The sequence below is a fragment of the Balaenoptera ricei genome, chromosome 11 (genome assembly GCF_028023285.1).
Source record: "Balaenoptera ricei isolate mBalRic1 chromosome 11, mBalRic1.hap2, whole genome shotgun sequence".
Classification (NCBI taxonomy): Eukaryota; Metazoa; Chordata; class Mammalia; order Artiodactyla; family Balaenopteridae; genus Balaenoptera; species Balaenoptera ricei.
The window spans coordinates 10,688,045-10,710,727 of NC_082649.1; the positions used below are offsets into that span (position 1 = coordinate 10,688,045).

General features: G+C 48.7%; 1 protein-coding gene across 3 annotated transcripts in view; it reads right to left on the reverse strand.

Moving 5' to 3' along the window:
* GFOD1 (Gfo/Idh/MocA-like oxidoreductase domain containing 1) overlaps positions 1 to 22,683 on the reverse strand; it is a 103,174-nt gene that overhangs the window by 65,835 nt on the left and 14,656 nt on the right. Inside the window, exon 1 of one of the 3 annotated variants that reach the window (XM_059937950.1) lies at positions 11,970 to 12,069. The exons of the other annotated variants lie outside the window; for them this stretch is intronic. The gene's annotated coding sequence lies outside the window, so the exon portion shown is untranslated. Of the gene's footprint in view, positions 1 to 11,969; positions 12,070 to 22,683 lie in introns of those variants that run through there. 3 annotated transcript variants of the gene reach the window in all.

Consider the following 22,683-nt stretch of genomic DNA (forward strand, 5'->3'; position numbering starts at 1 on the left):
CCCAAACTCATCGAGTTGTATACATTAAATATTATAGATTTTTACATGTTAGTCATAAGTCAATAAAGTGCTTTAAAAAATAAAATATATTTAATATATGTGCAGATATATATATGTATGTGTGTGTGTGTGTGTGTGTGTGTGTGTGTGTATATATATATATATATATAAAAGAGAAAGGAGGAATCCTCTGGTCCAGTATGTTTGAGAAATGCTCCAACCCTATCCTAAAGATTCGTTATATTACAAGACACACTTATGAAGTGCCTCCTCCATGTCAGGTACTGACTATGGCTCTGAGACTCCAAAAATAAATAAGATCTGAGGAATCAGGTTTGGGGGGTGATGGAGAGTGGATGGGAGAGCACTGTGGTAAGTGCTATGACAGAGCCCAGAGGAGAGAAACTTACCTGAGCCTTGGAGGAGAAGGGGAAGGTGTACGAGAAGGCCTCCCAGAGGGGAAACCCAGCTGGGTTTTGAAGAGTGCATAGGGGTTTGCCCGTCAAAGTCATCAGGAAAAAGGCATTCTGGTCAAGAAAGCAAATAAGAGTAATAACCCAGCACACATTTGAGGCAACATCACAAGCTGAGTACTCCTAGATGATAAAGGAAAAGGCGAGTGAGGTGGAGGTGAAGAGGAAGCGGTACAGAGGGCTAAGGAGGGCTTGAGGATTACCCTGAGGGTGAGAGAAGCCACTGGAAGCACTTACACATGGCAGTGATGGAACCAGAACAGACAAGGGGTGAATGAGTGAGAATAAAGGCGGGGCTGCCCGTCAGGAGGGCGTCTGTCTATTTCATTGATCCAGGCAAAAGATGACAGTAATGCTGGAGTCAGAAAAATCATCATTTTGCAGCCATGATAACACAGACTGGATGAGGTCCACACCATTGATGGATGCGGGATCCCGGGAGAAATGCTGATGGTGAGCCAAATGGTCTTCAAGAGTCTCCCCCAGATCACTTCTCAGTTGCAGTGGAAAAAAGCAGTCACGCACACAAGAGAAATCGGGCATGCCTTTACCAGGTGATCAAAACTAACATCGCCAATGCTGGGCAGATGGGCATCATGCGTCTCCAGACGTGATCCTGCTGAGAATGTGTAACCTGAATTTAACCATGAGGAGACCCAGATAAACCTCAAATGAGGGACATTCTATTTTAAAAAAAAAAAGAAGAAGAAGAAACCATATTCTTCTAAAATATCATATCATAAAAGAAAGGCCTGACCATGTTCCAGACATTGGCATTGACATTGGCTAAAGAGACATGACCACCCAATACAGTGCCTGACCCTAGACTGGATCCTGCGTAGAGGAGGAAATGCCATAGAAGACATTATCAGGTCAGCTGGCAGAACTGGAATATGGAAGGTAGATTAAAGCATGGTATCAATACTTAAAGTCACTGAAGTTGATAAATGTATTGTGGTTACATAAGAGAACACCCCAGTTCTTAGGAAATACACACTGAAATATTTAGGAAGTTAAGGGCCATGATGTATGCAACTTATCCTCAAATGGTTAAAAAAAAGATGAGAGGGGTGGGTGTCTGTGCAGAGAGAAAGAGAGCACAAGCAAGAGAACACAAAAGGGGTAAATGTTAACAGTCGGTGAATCTGGGTGAAGGGTCGATGCTCTTCTTTGCACTATCATTCTCACAACCTTTCTGTAAGCTTGAAATGAATTCCAAATAAAAACTCGGGGAAAAAGATGATGCTGAGGGCCTGCACTGGGGCAGCACAGGCAGCAATGAGGAGGAGAGGGGGTAAAATCTGGGGTGCTTGGTAGGATTTGTGGGGATGGGGGAGAGGGACAGCTAGAATGACCTCCAAGTCTCAGGTGTGTGAGCCTGGGGGGCCTCGTGGTGCCCTGAACAGAGCCAGGGAAGGGATTAGAGCCAGCTGGCCTGGCAGGAAAAAGGAGATGGTTCTGAATAAACATCTGGCTTTAACGATTCCTTCGAAAACCTCTTTATTAATAACATCTCTAGTTGGCCACGCCTGACTCTGGCTACAAGCCATCCTATGTAAGGGAAATGTGCTCATGTACACAGGTATTTTCCATTCATTTATACTTTTGCTTTGCAAGCGCCCATCAATCATTCCTCCCAGGTAATGGTAGCAGCTGCAGGGCTGCCCCCTTACCCAGCCCAAAGGGAAGCCCTGGAAGGGGGAGGAGAAGGCTGGTCTCCCCGGTGCCCATCCCCAGCCCTGTCAGGCACGTGGCATAGCGTGTTCTCTGCTCAAAGGAGATGACACCACAGTTGCCTTTTTTGTCATTTTGTCATTTTAGCCCCAAGGAAAGGGTGTTCTTATTGGTCTTCCACCAAATAGGGATCATGTGAACAATTTTGAAAAGAAAATGAAAGTTTCCAAATGCCATAGCAACACTCAGACTTCCTCACCAAAGCCAAGAGGAGCAGAAGATCTGCCTACTCCTCGCATGTCATTTGCTTTTTGCATGATTCAATGCCTTGAATCCGCTCGTCTAAGGATAAGGAGAAACGTGCTTACGCCACATGCGGGTAAAGTCAGTGTCTCACCCCACTGCGCTGCCAGGGGATTTACAGACTCTAAGTACTGCTTCTGACAGCTATGCTTCTAGCCACCACGCTCCAGTGGGTGGAGGCCTGGAGCACCTCCTGAGATGCTCTGTTCCTACAGCTGCTGACTTCCAACTCTGCCTCTAGAGACCAGGCCAAAAGCATCCCTGAAGCAGGGGCTAATTTTAAATGCTGGAATATGAAATGTGGTAGAGTCATCTTCTGCCCTTAGAGAGCCAAATACTCAACCACCCAGGCAACCCAGGCTACCTGCAGGCAGAAAAGAGAGCTGCTGGGGCTTCCCTGGTGGCGCAGTGGTTGAGAATCTGCCTGCTAATGCAGGGGACACGGGTTCGAGCCCTGGTCTGGGAAGATCCCACATGCCACGGAGCAGCTGGGCCCGAGAGCCACAACTACTGAGCCTGCGCGTCTGGAGCCTGTGCCCCGCGACGGGAGGGGCCGCGATAGTGAAAGGCCCGCGCACCGCGATGAAGAGCGGTCCCCGCACCGCGGTGAAGAGTGGCCCCCACTTGCCTCAACTAGAGAAAGCCCTCGCATGAACCGAAGACCCAACACAGCCAAAAATAAAATAAATAAATAAATAAATAAAGTAGCTATAAAAAAGAAAAGTGCTAAAAAAAAAAAAAAAAAAAAAAGAAAAGAGAGCTGCTTAGAGAATAAAATCCGTGATTTGGGTTCTCACGGTCCATGAAAGATATGACAGCCAAACACAAGAGTTCATACTCTCCTCCATTTGCTTACAGACTCACAGTTCTTGCCATTAAGAGTGCAAGACTTGACTTCCCCAGAACAGAACTCTACTCTAAACAGAATGCTTTCCTAAAGCGTTCAGGAAAAGCAATGTGGTTTCTATTCAAAGTTCACATAAACAGTGTAAATATGCTAAGGTTAAGACCTTGCATTTCCTCTCCAATGATCTTTCCCCCATCCATGAATTTTCCCTAACATATCAGACTAACTGGCTTTCCTGACTTGGCTCTAGAGAATCTATAACCTCATCTGATGAAGAATCTTGCTGCCAGAGTTGCCCTGATAAGCCGGCATGCCAGCCAAATCCTGTTTCAGAAAATTCCCTCCTTATCCTGGAATGTCAAGCTGAGCCAAGAGGTCCTGGCTGATGTTTTACACCTGGACCACGCATGATCTGGCCTCTCAATGGACAGTGCAACATCTGGATTCTCCGTGTGGCTGGAGGGGACCTTAGCGCTAAGGAGGCAATATTTACAGATTTTAACTAAGCTGAAGCTCCTCTTAGAGCAGGTAGAGGAACCCGGAACCGGTGTGCCATGAGTTAGCACTGGGGGCTACACTGCAGTGTCGGGCTTGTCTCTACTTGTTTTCAGTCACTTTAAAGTCCATGAGTATGGAGGTCCCCAAGGCCGCCCCCAGGCTTGGAAAGAGGTGAATTGGTAGGAAGATTCCCAGAACTCAGCACATAGTTATACCCACAGCTACAGTGAACGAATACGAAGCAAAACCAGCAAAAAGAAAAGGCACATAGGGTGAAGTCTGGGGGAACTGGGCACAAGTTTCCAAGAGTCCTCTCCCTGTGGAGTGTCACAGGATGCACTTAATTCCTCCAGCAGCGAACGGTGACCACAGGCAGGGAAACCCATCAGAGGCTCAGTGCCCAGGGTTTTACTGGAGGCTGGCCACAGGGGCACCCTCTGCCTGGCACGTGCCAACATTCCAGACTCCCAGAAGGAAAGCTGGTGTTCAGTACAAACCATACTGTTTGCACAAACAGGCACAGTGCACCACGATTATTCCTTAGGGAAAGTTTTATCAGCGTAGGGAACTGTTTACCAGTCAAGCTCCCAGACACTGGCCAAGGGTCAGCCTTGCGAGCCGGCCTTTCTAAGCCGAGCAGACTCAGGCCTGCGTAGTGAGTAAACTGAGACTCAGGCCGAGGTACGTGAATCCCAGACCACAGCTGCCCGGGCTCCTCCTGCCAGCCTTGGCGTTAGCATGGCTCTCACCTGAGGGCTAGCCCGCTTCCACGCGCATGCCTTCCTCTCCATCAGCTGTGATGTCCGTTCTTTGTGCAGCCTTGGCAACTCCTGCCAGAGTCCCTGATGGACATCACAGAATTTCTCAGAACGAGAAGGGCCCTAAAAGAACATTGGTTCATTCCCCTCAGGATCCAGATGAGGAAAGAGACCCTTAGGGAGGGTAAGTGACTTGCCCAGAATAAGTCTGCATTTGAAAGCCTTTCTTCCTCTGCCAGACTCTCCCGACCTCTGACACTGAGCCGGCCCTGATCCATGGCCCTCAGCCATGACCCATGGACCTACAAGGTGAGAAACAGATGGGCGATGTGGAGGCCTGAGCCCAGGGAGCGGCCTGGTTGTGTGACCAGGCCTGGTGAGGTCTGGGAGGGGTGCCTAGCAGTTCAGTCCTGGTGAACAAGAGGCCACGGAGCACGCAGCTCAAGCCCAGGGCACCCACATCAACATGGGGCCCGCCGGCAGGTGTCTTGAGACTTCATCAGCAAAGCCCTCCAAGCAGTGGTGGTGTGACAGCTCCAGAGGCCGCTCAATTTGAAGCCAGGAGCTTGGGGGTCAAGGGTGGCCAAGGCCAAGCAGCTCCCCTTGGCCCCAAGCAAACGGGCGGGACTGTCATCCCAAAGCAGCAGAAATGCGAATCAGCAACAGAACAGACGGTATGAGACCCGAGCAGTAAGGACCAAGGTCAGGGGGATGGTCCCCCAACGTCGCTGATAATAATCCCAGATCAAATCCGCCTGGAGGGAGGGCACCTACGTGCTGTGTTTTCTTAAACAGACCCCACCTCCCCCATTCTTCATTCTCACACACAGAAGGGAAGCACACACGTGGGGATGTGAGTAGGATTGAAGAGACTAGCTCTGCCTGCCTACTGTCTTAAATGGACGAGGAATAAAGGCAGGTTTGGGTGGCGGCAGCTGCTTTCTAACGTGCAGATTGGGAAACAGGAAAAGTCAACGGTACAGAAAGCAGCTCCGATGGGAAACAAGAAAGCTCCCTGGTTCCTACGCCCTTGGTTGGACCCCTCCCCAAGGCTGAGCCACAGCTCCGTCTGGGGCTCCAGGAGACACCATGTACCCGAAGCACACCTCACCCAGCCTGGCCCCTGCAGGCCTGCTCCCGGAGCTGCTTCTGGGACCTGCAAGCAACACAGGCTGAAGGAACATGGGTAGCAACAGCTGACCCAAGCTTGCAGAGTTCACTTCTTCACTATGATAAAGAAAGGCTGTGGGAATGTTCCAGACGAAAGGAGTCTAGAGATGGGGGCCGGGGACGGCAGGGCCCATGGGGTCAGACGTCAGCCCTCAGCACTTCCCCAGTCCTGACCCTCCACCTCAGAATCAAGCGTGACCCAGCTCAGGGCCCTGGAGTCAGGCCGTGTGGCTCTCAAGGCCGACTCCATCCCTTCGAAGCTTGAGCCCTGACCACACAGTTGAACCGCAGCGTTCCTTGTCCGTAACATGTCTAGTTGTACAGGCCCACCAGCTCTTTTCCAAAATCTCTGGCCCCAGATTCCAGGTCTTAAAAAGGTAATATGGGGCTTCCCTGGTGGTGCAGTGGTTGAGAATCTGCCTGCCAATGCAGGGGACACGGGTTCGAGCCCTGGTCTGGGAGGATCCCACATGCCGTGGAGCAAGTAGGCCCATGAGCCACAATTACTGAGCCTGCGCGTCTGGAGCCTGTGCTCCGCAACAAGAGAGGCCGCGATAGTGAGAGGCCCACGCACCGCGATGAAGAGTGGCCCCCGCTTGCCACAACTAGAGAAAGCCCTCACACAGAAACGAAGACCCAACACAGCCATAAAAATAAATAAATAAATAAATAAAAAGGTAATATGGTGCGTCTGCTGGATGTTACATATCACCCCCACGCTTTCCTGTAGAGAAATGTGTGAATGTTCACGTGATGTGGGAAAATAATTAAACAACAAATTGCCCCACAGCAGTTCAGCTCAGGTACTGTAATCGAATGAGTTTGCACCAAAGCAAGGAAAAAGTTCAATTTTCAGAGTTGAGGGTTTTGGTTTTGTTCTTTTTCCCCCAGAATGGAGGACTGGGGACCGTAGCCCTGTATCCACTTCATCAGATGACTGTACAGATTACACGGGTTAATCGGGTGCAGCTCCAGGCAGGACGTCCGTTGCTGCCTGAATGCCTTGCTTTATGTCTCTCTCACTGGCTGCAAACTCCTGAAAACCCAGAGACAGCACCTTAGTCATTTTTTTTTTTTTAAATCCACCTTAGCACATAGCAAAGTATTCTGTGCACAGCAAGGCTTGAATAAATGTTTGTTAAGTGAATAAACCTAGTTTCAAAGACGAATTTTTTTCAGTATTCAAAGCACAATGGATCCTAGCAAATTCCCTGGAGGGGACAATTACTTCGTCATTTGAAGATGTATGAATCTAGAAATTCAGGTGCTAACATCCGTAACTCTTTCAATTCACCCTTTTGAAAGCATCTTCAGTAACACAAAAGGCTCATAACTTTAAACAAGTGAATAGTATAGAGGTAATAGCAGAAGCAACTTACATAAGTGAGAGCTAAATGTGCCATGTGTTGTTTAAAGAACTTTATGTGTATTAAGTTATTTGATCCGTCAACCATCTTTTTCTAATTTGCCCAATTTACTGGATGGAAACAAGGCAACAACTTGCCCAAAGACACACAGCTACTTAGTGGCAGCTTTCAATTCCAGGCCATCAGACCCCGTAACTCACACTCCCGTGGCCTCTGGTGTAAGGTGAGCACAAAACCCCTTCTGCCCCTCTTATGGGTTGAACTGTGTCCCCCTCCCCAGCAGAAGATGTTGAAGTCCCAACCCCCTGTACCTGTGAAGGTGACTTTATCAAAAAAGGAGGTCTTCGCAGACCATCAGGTTAAAATGGGGTAATTGAATGGGCCCTAGTCCAACATGACTGTTGTCCTGGTAGAAAGGGGGACATTTAGACACAGAGACACACATGCAGGGAGAACACCATTGAACGTGGGATGCTCTACAAGCCAAGGAATGACAAGGATGGCCAGCAACCCCCCGGAAGCTGGGGGAGAGGCCCGGAATGGATCCTCCCTCCCGGGCCCCAGAAGGAACCAGCCCTGCCGACACCTTAATCTCAGCCTTCCCGCCTCCAGGACTGTGAGAAAATTAATTTCTGTTGTTTAAGACGCCCAGTTGGTGGTACCGTGTTAGGGCAGGCTCAGGAAACTAATAGAAGCCCATCAAGCTAATAAAAGGAGGAGGCTGGAGTCAGCAAGGCTGATGTCTCCTTCTCAGGGATAGTCCTGCAGTAATAAAGTGACTGACACAGTGACGCATGCTTGTGGGACCGGAGAGCGAGAGATGCTGGCGGGGCTTCTTGCTCACGGGCACATCCCCTAATCCTACTTCCTGGCCTTTCAGTGACTACTTCTTTTAAAAAAACAAACAACCCAATCCAAAAATGGACAGAAGACCTAAATAGACATTTCTCCAAAGAAGATATACAGATTGCCAACAAACACATGGAAGAATGCTCAACATCATTAATCATTAGAGAAATGCAAATCAAAACTACAATGAGATATCATCTCACACCGGTCAGAATGGCCATCATCAAAAAAATCTAGAAACAATAAATGCTGGAGAAGGTGTGGAGAAAAGGGAACCCTCTTGCACTGTTGGTGGGAATGTAAATTGGTACAGCCACTATGGAGAACAGTATGGAGGTTCCTTAAAAAACTAAAAATAGAACTACCATACGACCCAGCAATCCCACTACTGGGCATATACCCTGAGAAAACCATAATTCAAAAAGAGTCATGTACCACAATGTTCATTGCAGCTCTATTTACAATAACCAGGACATGGCAGCAACCTAAGTGTCCATCAACAGATGAATGGATAAAGATGTGGCACATATATACAAATGGAATATCACTCAGCCATAAAAAGAAACGAAATTGAGTTATCTGTAGTGAGGTGGATGGACCTAGAGTCTGTCATACAGAGTGAAGTAAGTCAGAAAGAGAAAAACAAATACCGTATGCTAACACATATATATGGAATCTAAAAAAAGGTCATGAAGAACCTAGGGGCAAGACGGGAATAAAGACACAGACCTACTAGAGAATGGACCTGAGGATATGGGGAGGGGGAAGGGTAAGCTGTGACAAAGTGAGAGAGTGGCATGGACATATATACACTACCAAATGTAAAATAGATAGCTAGTGGGAAGCAGCTGCATAGCATAGGGAGATCAGCTCGGTGCTTTGTGACCACCTAGAGGGGTGGGATAGGGAGGGTGGGAGGGAGATGCAAGAGGGAAGAGATATGGGAACATATGTATATGTATAACTGATTCACTTTGTTATAAAGCAGAAACTAACACACCATTGTAAAGCAACTATACTCCAATAAAGATGTTAAAAAAAATAAAAATAAAAATCCTAATCCAAAAAATAAATAAATAAATAAAAATAAAACCAACCAAAAAGAAACCAAGAGAAGACATTTCCATGCTACCCACTGGTTCCCTGCAGTGAGCAACAGCGCACGCGCCCCTTCCAGGAGCACACGTGCTGTCGCACCCACATCACCCCCGCAAAGCAGCACTTCCCTCTCCGCTGTGCAAGGCCACTGCTGAGCTCTCCACCTCCCACAGAGCGCAGCCTGCGGTGATTCAGAGGTGACAGCTGACAGCCGGGGACGGAGCCAATGCCTCCCAGGCCCTCTGGGGGCTGCAGGGAGACAGAGGTGGCCCCCGACATAGGAGACCAGAGCAGTGCTGGGGAAGAGCGAGAGGGGTACCTCAGACCTCAGGACCTGGCTTCATCCTCTGGCTGTCACTCACAGTAAACCTCCTATCGGCTGCCCCGATATGAAAAACCTCAAGTAGATCAGAAATGCACTTGGGTGAGATTTTATAACGTCAGATACTGTGGCTCCCGCTAGAGTTTACGGTTTAGTCATCTGAGGCCCTCTGATCTGAATCTCTGTGCACGTGTGCCCGTCACACGGGGGTTCTGCACACACACATCCCCCCTCCGCCTTCCCCCCCCCAGACCCCTGCCAGCATCCGAGCTGAAGCACGTGCCTCCTTAGGCATTCTGGAAGCTTGGTAGTGAGCGGGTACACCCCGAGAGGTACCCAGGGGGTCAGGTTTCTGACCTCATCTGGACTGAGTTTTACGCTGAGGGTTAGTTCTTTCAGAAGTTCCTATCGTTAAATCACCTTGGTAATTCCAGACGCCCATCGGGGTTTTGTTTCCTGAGCAGGAAGCCAGGCCCAGCTCACAGAAGCTGTGGGGCATCGTCCCAGGCAGGGGGGCTGCCGTGTGTGGGAAAGCAACCTTGTCTCTGGTCTGAATTTGGTTGTAGAAATGCCCGAGATGCAAACACGTGTTATTTCTAAAGGGAAAACCCTCAGGACACCGCACCACAGATTGACGTGGAAACTTCTGAAATTGCAGGCAAAGGGCTATCCTTAAGCCAAACCAGGAGCAAACCAGAGGCCCTGCTAACTGCCCATCAGCAGTGCCCTGCGCGGGCCGCCTCGCCTCCTGTTTGAACCAAGGAAGCCCGTGCAGAAGAGAAACGTCTCGGCCACATTCAGCACAGATACCCACACAAAGAGCCACGTTAGATCAGGAAGAACACAGAGGGTCAAAGTGCCCCATAGCCTTCCTGCGCATCTGTGTCTGTACACCCTCCCGCTGGAACCTGCCCTAAGGGGGAAGGAAGGCTGACCACCCCAAGCACCCTCACCTGATCCCCCGGTTGGTCGGGGTGTAACGTCTGCCCGATCAGCCCTCTGTGGACGGCACTGCCAAGCAAGCTCCACGCGAGTCCCATAGGACCATTCTTCTAGCCTGACTACTGCTTACGCCTAAAGCAGTGCCAGGCGAGACGTGGGCACAGAAGGACTGAAGGCTGGGGACTCCCCTGGCTCAGCCCGGGGAGGCCCTGATGCCACAACAGACAGGGGTGTCAGGGGTGGCCCAAAGTGCAACCACCCTGCCTCGCAGCAAGATCCCAAAGGGTCAAGAGGAAGCGAGGCTTCTTATAGGATGCTTTAGCTTTTAAAAAACTGTAATGAATTGCGCCATAACAGAGGAGGCTTATTCCACGTTCTTTTGCCCATTTAAATACACGGTAACTTTTAAACGACATACTGCAGCCACCTCTCATCCTTTCCAGAATAAGCAAGACTCGAAATAAATATGTAGAAAGAGCGCAATGGCTCTCTTGCTGCCCATGGTCAATCCTGAACAGAATGTGAGGTCCCGTGCCTGCACCCCCCACCACACACACACACACCAGGCATATGGTAGCCTCCTGGGAATAAAAGCTTTCATATTCAGACAATCACCGGGACACTACTGAATGGAATGAAAAGTTCCCATGAATTTTTCAAGTAAGGACAAGAGACCTCAAAGAGACCTGACCGTCCCGGCAGAAGATGCTGAGCTCTGCCCCTCCCCCTCCCCTGGGGGACCCGAGCCAAGGAGTTTGGGGAGCACCGTGCAGGGTACTCGGCCTGCTGACACATGGGGGAACCTTCCCACTCCTCCCTGTTCCCATGACTAACAGGTGACTTCAGTGACCCACATGGCAAAATCAAAGATGGGTCTCTTTCCAACATAACCACGAGGCAGAGGGGTAACACTGCCTACAGCACACAGCTGTGTAGACCAAACACACAGCTGCCCGAATGGAAAGTGGGAAAGACCAAGGGGGGCTTAACCTCCCGCAACACGCTCCCTCCCATGGATCCTGAGTCAGACTTGCCAGAAGCAAATGGGCACCTGCTAGGGATGTGAGAGGTGACCTGGAATTCCCGAAATCTTCCCGAGCCTAAAATGGAGAACGGTCTCTAGAAAGTTCTACTGCATGTAAAACTATGCCCGACAGGTAGCAGGTGCTCAGTCAGTGTTCGGAGATGGTGATTAAGAACCTGCCGCCAGCAAAGAGCCAACCAAGGAACTCGGCCCTCCCATCCGCCAGTCCCCATTACAGCAGGGTAGGGGCCAAGGGTCTCCATTTCTAACAAGCCCCTCGTCCACCCCCAACCCAGGATCCTCAGAAACACTTTGAGAAACTGATGCAGAAAACATAAAGTCACATGCCCGGGGAATGACAGAGCTGGGACCAGAGCCTGTGTCTGGATAACATTACACTTGATACTTCTTCTAGGCCAGGAACATTATTGATTATTGATGGAGAGCAGGTATTTCCCACTAAGTGTTAGCAACCATCTGTAACAAATGCCTGCAGCTGGATGTGATTCAGAGTAAGCAAGACAACCTCAACATTGTTCTAAACTGCACTCTATAACTTATGCTCTTTGGAAGTGGCCGCTGGCCTGTTCTCATGAGAAAAATGAACACAGAGCTTTCACTGGCTCTGTCCTCAGTGCTCTTACATCGTTCGCTTGGGCTCCTTCCATGACAACCTTCAGTGGAAAGCAAGAAGCATTTTCTATCCAGGCAACAGCAGAGGTTCCAGACACGATTCCTGGAGGTCACACTGGGGTCAGTGGTTCAAAGGGATGATTTCACTCCTTCCCAGCAGCCTATCCCATCCTCCAAGCCGAGGGACTGAGAGTTCTTTGGGGGCAGGGACCCCAACTCACTCTGCTTCCAACAGATTCGAAATAAACCATCGCTGAGTCGTCACTGAGCCCAACTTGAGTAATTCCAGTGGGCCTCCCCCGAGGCCACAGATGGCCGGTATTGGATGGAGAGTTTTTGGAGAGAAAAAGGGAATTCCATCACTGCTCTGGCCGGCCCCAGAATCTGCCTTAGGTTTCTGTTTCCCGCCTCTGGGTGGTGGGCACCAGCGACGCCCATGTCTACGGGTTCCAGGGATGTCAAAGGTACACAGTGAGTCACAAATACCTGAGGCACAGCGGGTCACCTTGAACTTGTCATGCTTGAAGTTGACAGACAGCTCAGCAGAGCAACCTAAGAGGCCAAATGGCAGGTTCAAATTTCGACTCTGACAGTTTCTGTTTTGTTCTGGTTCCTTCTGTTCTGTTGCTGTGTAATGTCTATTTTTGATCTCCCAACTTGATTCTTTGTTAGCAGGGTCTCCATCTCATCACGTTCTGGGTCTCCTCTGCAGCCACTGGCCGAGTGTCTTGTACATGGTGGGCCCCCCCAGCCCATCAATGCTGCTCCCGTGGCGATGATGATGGGCAGCCCCCTGCCCCCCTGGCGGGCATCTCTTTGGTTCACTAAGCCGGAGCAGCAGGGAGGAGGGAGGGTGCCCCAGTTCAGAGGGGGCAGGAAGCATCTGGACCCACAGGCCCAGCCCTGCACAGACCCTCACCACGATGCCATCTGAAACGTCCCGGGTTCTCCTGAGTCAGCCACAACAGCTGTGATTCCTCCAGCGCATCCTCGGTAGGCTAATGACCCAAAGCCACATCCCCCTCGTGTTTTTCCATCCACTGTCAGCTCACACCTTCCACCCTCCAGAGCGGGGCGGTGCCACTCTGCCCTCGCGCTGCCATTCCTCCTTCGGCAGCTGCTTCCTGTCAGCTGAATCGGCCAGGGGTGTGCTGCTGTTTTCCCCTTTATCTGGCATGCATGAGGTACCCTCTCTCCTTCACCATGAGCCCTCCCTCCGCCTTCAGAGAGAAAGAAGGCTCCTGCTCCATCGCTCCACCTCACCCCAGGCTCAGCTCTTCCCAGAAAACACACGAGCCAGGCTCGGTCTCCACCAAGAAAGCCAACGAGTGGAGGACTGGCATTCCCAGCTCCCGGGGTGCTGGTCACCAAGGACGCCATCGTGTGCCTCATGCACCATCGGCGTGTACCACGCATGGTGCAGTGAGTCATCAATGTTCTAGGGCACAGCAGGCCACCTTCCGCCTGTCAGGCCTGAAGCTTAAAGCCCCAACAGCAGATCTGGGTTCTGAGTCTGCCAATTCCTAGCTGTGTAACATTGGGCAAGTTACTTAACCTCTCTGTTTCTCCATCTATATATGAAGACCGTCACTTCCTCAGAATGTGGTGCTAAGAATTAAGTGAGATGCCTGGCACACGACAAATATTGTACTCTTAACAAAAAGGGATGCATTTATGTGTAGTGGCATTTGATATAGCTCATCTTCACTGCTGTCACTGAAAACTCCTCTCATTACCTTATCCACAGAGAAAACAACAAGTAAACAAGATGAACGCTCCTAGCAGCCTGCACCATGTAATTCCAATCAGGGGCTGGTTCTTTTGATCCCAGTTTCTGAATGTCACGAGTTAGGGCTCTTCCTAGAATTTCTGTCCCTCTTTTGACCCTCCCATCGGAGCCGAAATGCACTGGCAGAACATCTCAGCTCAAATCCGGGCTCAACACAGAGCAACAGGCTTGAGCTGCTCGCTCAGCTCACCTTCAGTCTGGTCAACTGTGGGGGGACCTGCCTGGGAGAAGAAACCGCTTTCTGCAAAGTAAAATAAGCTGACTTAGGTGCCCTGCCAAACCCCACCTCAGTCAAGGTTGACTCTTAATTACCGGAACTTTTTGGAGAGTGAGGAAGACATCCTCCCATCCTTTCCCAGGTCGCTTAATCTTTTCTAGCAGTGCCCTGAGGTCAGTGAAGTAAAGGGTCTTTTCCAATCCCAACTGCTTGAATTTAAACAAATTCTGTCCACCAAACCTCAACTGTAATCACTAGCTTTGCAAACCACATACAAAAAAAAGAACACAGCCTGATGGTTAAGCTCTGCACCCCAATTCCCACAGTCGTCTTGCTTTGGGCCGTTACACCTGTCCAGGGAGAGGTTTCCTCCACTCGAGAAGAAAGCCAAGAAGGCAACCAATGGAAGAAAAGCACCTCGTGTTCAGGTCGCAAATGCCACCCGGAGCCCAGCAAGTCGGTGAAGATGGGCTGCTAAGATTTCATTAAGCAGAAAGCATCTCTCTTTTCAAACTGCCAAGTCACACAGGTGAGCAATTAAGCAACTGAAAGGGAAGAAAGGAAAGGTTTCTTAAGGACCATTTAAAAATGCAAAGCACGTTATCTGTAACACCGGGCAGGGCACTTAATTAACTACGTGCCCCAAGTCAGCATCTAGCCTAGTTTTCCTGACCACCAAGACTCCAGAGAGGTGGAGCTGGCCAGCCTGTGGGTGTGGGTGTCCCAGGGGTGTGGTGAGGGTAGGCGCTCACTGCCATAGAGCTAGTTAGAAGCAGGGGCAGGGCAGTCCCCCAGATCTGGGCTGTCCACCACTGGAGCCACCAGCCACCGGCGGAGACTTTTTCAATTTATTAAAATGGAATAAAATGTAAAATTCAGTTCCTCATTTGCCCTGGCTGCATCTCACGTACACAATAGCCACATGGGGCCAGTGGCTTCCGCATTGGACAGCGCAGAACTGAATGTTTCCGTCAGCACAGAAAGTTCTACTGGACAGCACCCCTTCCGATCACGAGACTCCCCAAGTTCTTTCCACTCCACCAGGGTTTGGGTCTCACTTTCACCACAGGTATGCATCCATTAAACACTGTGAAACTGGGTCAGTGGGACAGACCAGCTTTTCTCCTTAATGCAACAGCAGAGAATAGAAAATATCATGTCAATATCATGTGCTAATGACATAAGGGGAAGTGCCAGGTGATAAAACTTTTTCAATTTGATTCCATTTTCTTTACATACACACACACAAGCACATGTATGTTCTGCGTATCGATATATTTATAGTTTTATATCTACTGGGCCACGATGTAAAATATATTTCTTCCTGCGGTCAGGGTCAGAAGAAGTTAGACCCTCTGCACCAGAGCATGCTCCTTGTTCGTCGATATTTGGGTGCTTTTATCCCCACTCACCTTCCCCTTTTCTGGATGACTCAGATCACGAGAGAGTGAGGTCGAGTGTCTGCTCCAGAGCTTTACACATGAGTTTTCCTCCAGACCTGATTTACCCTGTGTGCTCTTCCCTATTAATCCATTTCCCCTGGGCACCGAGCCAAGACGCTGGAAGGCCCAGGCACTTGTCTGGGCTCCAGGGCCCACACACGGGCAGGGGCAGAGGGCAGGGTGGGCAGACAGACCCACAGCCAAGCCGACGCCGATTCTGTGGCTTGTGAAGTCCGGCTCTGCTACATTTACAGCCGAACAAAGAACTGTCAGATCATCAACAGCAAAGATTAAGAAATGCCCAGAAATCACTCTTGCTCCCTTGGACCACACAGTCCTCCCACTGCAGCTGTAGTTCTGTTGTTCACAGAGGCCAAAAGAAACTAGAATACCCTTTCCCTCATTGAGGTGGTTAATTTTATGCGCCAACTTGGCTAGGAAAGGATACCCAGATATTTGAGCAAACATTATTCTAGATGTTCCTGTGAAAGTATTTTTTAGGTGAGATTAACATTTAAATCAGCAGACTCTAAGTGCATTATTCTCCATAACTTGGGTGGGCCTCATCTAATCAGTTGAAGACCCTTACTAGGAAAAGACTGATCTCCCCTTAAGAAGAGGGAATTTTGCCAGCAGACGGCCTTCAGATCTGAACTGCAAAACTGGCTCTTCTCTGGGTCTCCAGCCTGCTGTCCTGCCCTGCATGTTTCAGACTTGCCAGTGTCTACAATTGCATAAACCAATTTCTTAAATCTTTCTCTCTCCCTCATTCATATACATACACACAGACACACACACACGCATATATACACACATACAGTTGACCCTTGATCAATACAGGTTTGAACTGCGTGGGTGCACTTACATGCAGATTTTTTTCAATAGTAAATACTACAGTCACAATCCACAGTTGGTTGAATCCATGCAGGCTGCAGATACAGAGGAACTGTGGAGATGGAGGGCCGACTATATGTTACATGCAGATTTTCAACTCTGCGGAGAGTTGGCACCCCTAACCCTCACTTTGTTCAAGGGGCAACCGCATACAAACACACAAACACACGAACACACATCCTGTTGGTCTGTTTCTCTGGAGAAAGAGAAGTCTCCCAAACTAATTCACACTCAATATTCTGCCCCAAAGAAAAAACCCTCCTCATTGTTCAAGGCATTCTCTCAAATGCCACCTCCTCTGTGCAGCAACCCCTGATTTCCTCTGCCAACATAATTGCTGCTTCTTCTGTGCTCATTTCTGTAGTACGCTCCTTGTGCACATTTTTGCAAACATAATTCTTAACTAGGCTTGTACCATCGTTAAGATTTAGAATCTAAATCCTGTTATTCAAAGCCTGGTCCATGAACCAGCGGCATCAGCATCTCCTGGAAACTTGTCAGAAATGCAGAATCCCCATCCCACACCTAGGGAACCAGAATCTGCCATTTTAACAAGATGCTCAGGTGGTTCATATCACATTAAAGTTTGAGAAGCCCTGTTTTAAATAAAGCTCCATAACTTTGAGGGGCTTTTAAAAATATCAATTGCTACCATCAGAGGCTCTGATGTAATTGGTCTGGGATGCAGGCTGGGCACCCAGGATGCTGAAAACCTTCCCAGGGGTTCCTACTGTGTAGCCAAGCTTGAGAACCATCATATAAAACAAACCCCTCATTTTTTTTTTCTTTTACATTTCTTTTTTTTTTTTAATCAGTCATCAATTTTATACACATCAGTGTATACATGTCAATTCCAATCGCCCAATTCAGCACACCACCATCCCCACCCCACCACGGTTTTCCCCCCTTGGTGTCCATACGTTTGTTCTCTACATCTGTGTCTCAACTTCTGCCCTGCAAACCGGTTCATCTGTACCATTTTTCTAGGTTCCACATACATGCGTTAATATACGATATTTGTTTTTCTCTTTCTGACTTACTTCACTCTGTATGACAGTCTCTAGGTCCATCTACGTCTCAACAAATGACTCAATTTCGTTCCTTTTTATGGCTGAGTAATATTCCATTGTATATATGTACCACATCTTCTTTATCCATTCGTCTGTCAATGGGCATTTAGGTTGCTTCCATGACCTGGCTATTGTAAATAGTGCTACAATGAACATTGTGGTACATGACTCTTTTTGAATTATGGTTTTCTCAGGGTATACGTCCAGTAGTGGCATTGCTGAGTCATACAGTAATTCTATTTTTAGTTTTTTAAGGAACCTCCATACTGTTCTCCATAGTGGCTGTATCAATTTACATTCCCACCAACAGTGCAAGAGGTTTCCCTTTTCTCCACACCCCCTCCAGCATTTGTTGTTTGTAGATTTTGTGATGATGCCCATTCTGACCCGTGTGAGGTGACACCTCATTGTAGTTTTGATTTGCATTTCTCTGATGATTAGTGACGTTGAGCATCTTTTCATCAAACCCCTCATTTTATAAGAGGCATTGAGACCGGAAAAGTCAAGAGACGGTCAGGCTGCAAAGTGAGTTAGCAGCAGGAACCAGCCCCCCCGCAAGGTTTCCTGTCTCCCTAAAAACGTAAAGGAAAGAGAAAAAGATCCATATGCACTGTCAGCGAATTTAAAACGAAACCTGGATCATCCAACGCCCAGCGGACGCGAGACACTGTCATGACGCCAAGCAGCTCCTCTGTAAAGAGGAACCAGTGGGATCCTCTATGAACACAAAGAACCACTCAGTTTAGGCTGGATCTCAGGAACCCTTCCCATTTTTAATGACTGTCAAACATTGAAACCAAATGTAAAATCAATGCTGGGAAAGATGGAGTCACCCTGGTCTAGGGTGACCCAAAAATGTCCTACGTAGACACAGATCCTGCCTCTACTGGCGCCTTTATCTTCCCCCGGTCCCTGATTCTTTGCTTACGTAATTCCTGTGGAAGGTACAAGATGATATTATTGCACTGCTTAGTGTTCCCATATGGCATGGATTTTTCATCTGAGTTGGGAGATAACAGGAAGAAAAGATGGGAGAAGTAAACAGAGCTATTTTCCTTTCAAACCCTCTCTGTGCTTATCTTTACGCCAACCAGGGGAAGCCCACTAATTCCTCTGCCAGGGTTACGATCCGTAACACCAGGTTTTCCACCCAGCTTATTCCCATCACGTGCTCTACCTTTTAGGAAGGGTGACTAAGGTGCAGAGGGCGCCCGTCTAGGGCGGACACCAGCGTGAAAAGTGGCTGCACCCAGAAGATTGCTCACAAATGACAGGGTGACATTCTCTATAACCGCCTGCTATAAACTGTCCCCAGAACAAGCTCTGGCCTGGAGTTGCTTGGAGGGAATATGCCTTTGATCTGCTGCTGACAGTGCAGTAGTTCCTCCTGGGCAAAACTACATCTTCCCTCAGTGCCGTGGAGGACGATCTGCTTCAGGAGGCACCTGCAGACAAAGCTAACCGAACCTAGTGCGCTGATACACTTGTGCCCAGAAATCACACCAAACCCGCTGAATTACTACCTTGACAGCGGGCAGTAGCAGCTACCCCTACAGATGTGCTCTCAGCAGTGATACTAAAGGAAAAAAAAGAAACCCACACCATCAAGGGCACAATGCACACGGGCGGGTGTGCATGCGCGCGTGCACACACACACACACACACAGAGATGCGCACACAACTTAGGCTAACAGCCTTCCCACCAAGCCACACCAGTCGGGCCACTTTGCCCCCAGAACACATCTCCCTTGCAGATAAAGGGAAACTTTATCTTCCTGGTATAAAGGAGAGCTGTGTGAATTTGTGTAACAGATTAAAAAACAACAGGTCAGAGTAATCAACCATGACAGCGGGAGTAATGAAACAGCACTTAAAAATATTTACCAAACTAAATCACTTTGCTCAATCAGTGCCATGCTTTTAAAGCAAGTTGTTGGAATAGATCTACCAGGTGGGAACTCTTATAAACTTGACTCCGGCGCCTGCATTTTACAGTGAAGGTAATGAAAAGTCTAGAGAGGAGAGGTCACTCACCCAAGGTCACAGCTAATTAATTGTGCTGTCGGGATAAGAATGGCCTGTCCAGGCCCCCAGGCCAACACCCTCTGGCTGCACCACATCCCCACCAAAGCCCAGGAAGGAGTTCCAGAAGACGGTGACGCGTTTCCCTGAACAATGGTTCTGAAGCTGCTCACCGGCTACACCAGCACAGGTTTGGCTAAAGCGAAAATTTCCTGCAGAGAAAAGGGTAAGTGAAAACTGGAAATATTTCCACTGCACCATGCCTATATTTCTTTGGAGGGCTGAGGCCAAGAAGAGCTTCACTTCCCACCCCGGGGCAAAGTCAGGAGGCAGCAGAAAAGGATGGGGCTGCCCAAGCTCTTTCCAGCAGCATTTGGCCTTTGGCTGCACAAGGTTAGAATTACAAATAAATCACCCTAGAACCAAGAGCCTATGGCTTCTCCCCAGATTCAGTCACTTCCAATTATCAACAACAGCAGAGCTTCTATACCTTCATACATCCACTTCCACTTCCTGGAAGACTGCCTTTTCCCCTTCAGCCAATGCTGGACTAATTTTTACACATCACAAACGTCTGCATGTGCCTGGAGACAGCTGTCCCAGATTCAAGGGATCTCAGAATATAAGAACTGGAGGGTCATTCCAACCAAACATTTTTTCCCATGTTACTGTCTCTTTCTGTTGAAAAAAAAAAAGAAATCAATGTATTTTTTCCATTAAGACTATATTTTTGAAAACTGAAAATCTAGAGAAGAAATAAAAATCCATAATCCCACAGCCCTGCGATAACCATCGTTAGGATTTTGGCTGATTACCTACCAGGCTTTAATTTTCTGGGCCTGTGTGTTTTAAACAAGGCTATCATCATCATATACAAATACTTCTGTATCCTTTTTCTTTACCTACCATTACATCATAAAAATTCCCCATATTGCTACAGTTCTCCTATACACGATTCCAATGGCTATTTAGTATTTAATCAACTATATTTACCATATTTACCTAACTGCTTCCCTACTGTGGAACATTTATGTTTGTTTCTAGTGTTTTATAACGTAAATAAGACTTCACTGAACACTATTGTGTGTGCATGTGTTTTCATCGTTATTATTCGAGGTTATTTCCTCAGGAGAGCTTCCCAGAAGTCAACCTCCCATTTTTTTCATTGTTGGGGAAACACAGGCCCCGAGTGATTAAATGTCTGAGAAGGTGAAAAGAACAGGCTCTAGGGACCCGGCTTCCATCCTGACTCAGCTGTCAACGATTAGCTGTGTGGCCACCAAGCTGCCAGTCAACTCCTCTGAGACTCAGTTTCCCTTGGGTGTTAGGGGATCGGTCCCTTCAAGACATGTCACGGGGTCTCTGTCCCCCATTCCACACAGCCTCCCATGAGACACCAAATCACCGGCCCATCTCCCTTCTATCTGTCTGCTTTTCACACCAGCTGCTCAGGAGAATGACTTGGTCAAAGCCCATCGTGAGACCAGACTCGTTTAAGCAGACGGGGTCACGCAGGCCAAGCCTACGACTTGCAAACTGCGGCAGCCGCATCGGCTGTTTCTCCCCCTGCCCCGGTCCTTGGCACTGCTTGCTGAATCCAGGTCAGCTGTGGAATTCCACAGCCCTCCCTTCATACCTGAGTGAGCTGACCAGAGGGCAGTGTGACAACAATACACACACCCAGGCCCGCGCTTGGGGACTTCCCAGAATTCAGCCATGCAGGGGAGGGAGCTGGCCTGAGTCTCCTATCAGGGTTCTCCAGGACACTAAAGAGGCCACTGTACCTGCGACCATTAGTCACATCCCCCATGGGTCCCTGCAGCTGAAAACATGGCCCTCAGCCCAGAACACACGGAACCGAGGGAGGACTACCTCGCTCCTGTTTCCACCTTGTCCACACAAGAGTTTGCCATTTATTTTTGGCCTCTTTCAACAATGAGTTATAATCAGCAGAGAAAGGAAGACAATGAGACAACATTTTCTCAATCTCTCAACTTCCTGTTTGACACGTGCAGTTCCCCAGCTAGTGTCCCCACAGTGATGGAATAGATGACGTGAGCTCCAATTTAGTCACCATTTCCCCCTTTTCATACTATGTCTGCGAAAGCCCCATGGACTTTGTGCATATGGCGCACGGATTTTGCAGCATATTGTGCTGGAAATAACACAAGCTTCGGAGTCAGGCAGTCCTACGTCAAATTCTCATTCCACTTCTCCTTAGCTGGGTGAACCTGACAAAATACCCTATTTCACAGAATCTAAGCCACCACTGCCAAGACCTATGATGATTTTACTTACTACCAAGAAAGAAAAGCCGCTGCCAATTAAACTATGACCTGACATCGATTATAAGTCAGGTCCCTATTTTAGATGTTGAAGTGTGAAAAAAAAAACTGTGTCTTAGAATCAATGATTGTGACATTTAACCTCTCTCCAATTAAACTTCTCACTTGTAAGACGGAGACGCTAAATGCCCACTGTGAAGCTTGGTTGTGAGGTGGGAATGAGGTGACACGTGTGCCTGACTCTGGACCTGGTATGAAGTACTCAGTAAAATGTTAGTTCCTCTTCTCATTCCAAAAGGGATGGGTAGGTTCTAGATAGATTATAAGCTCTTTTCAGAATAGTTATCATATCTTATATGTCTTTGACCTCTTCTCACCCCCAATGACCAAGAACAATGCCACACACATTGTAGGCACTTAATAAATGGATTGTGAATACAAGTGTTGAACTAGTTTGAAAACTGATAAATACCCACTCAGGGAACCCCTGTTGGAGGGTGTGACCCCTGCAATCCCACTGGCTCCCCCAGCACCTGGAGGTGATGAGCACACCTGGCCGTGTCATCCTGGGTCACAGGGGCTGGAAAGGAGAAAAGCAAATGCCAGGTGCTTGGGTGCACAATCCCCGTGGAACTCCCCCATGGGCAGGCTGTGGACGGCGGCCCACTGCACTGGGGTCAGCACCCGTGGCTACGTCTCAGGTCCACAGACAAACGCGGCACTGTGGTACCCGCAGGCCTCGCGGGGCAAGCCGGGCTGCCTCTGTGCCCTCGATGTGCACGGCTGTGCATACGAAGTCAGACAGGCTATGTCCCCAGGGGCTCTAAACCTGTCCCCAGGACTCCCTGAGAGCAACACTGTGCCGTGTACGCAAATGTCCCATGTGGGTGGTGCTGGAAGGAACAAAAGTTCAAACAAGCAGAATCGTGTGGCATTGGTTTCTTTTTCCCCAAAACGTTTACACCTGCTGCTTTTTTCTCCTCTGGTGCCCCAGCTCTATTGGAAA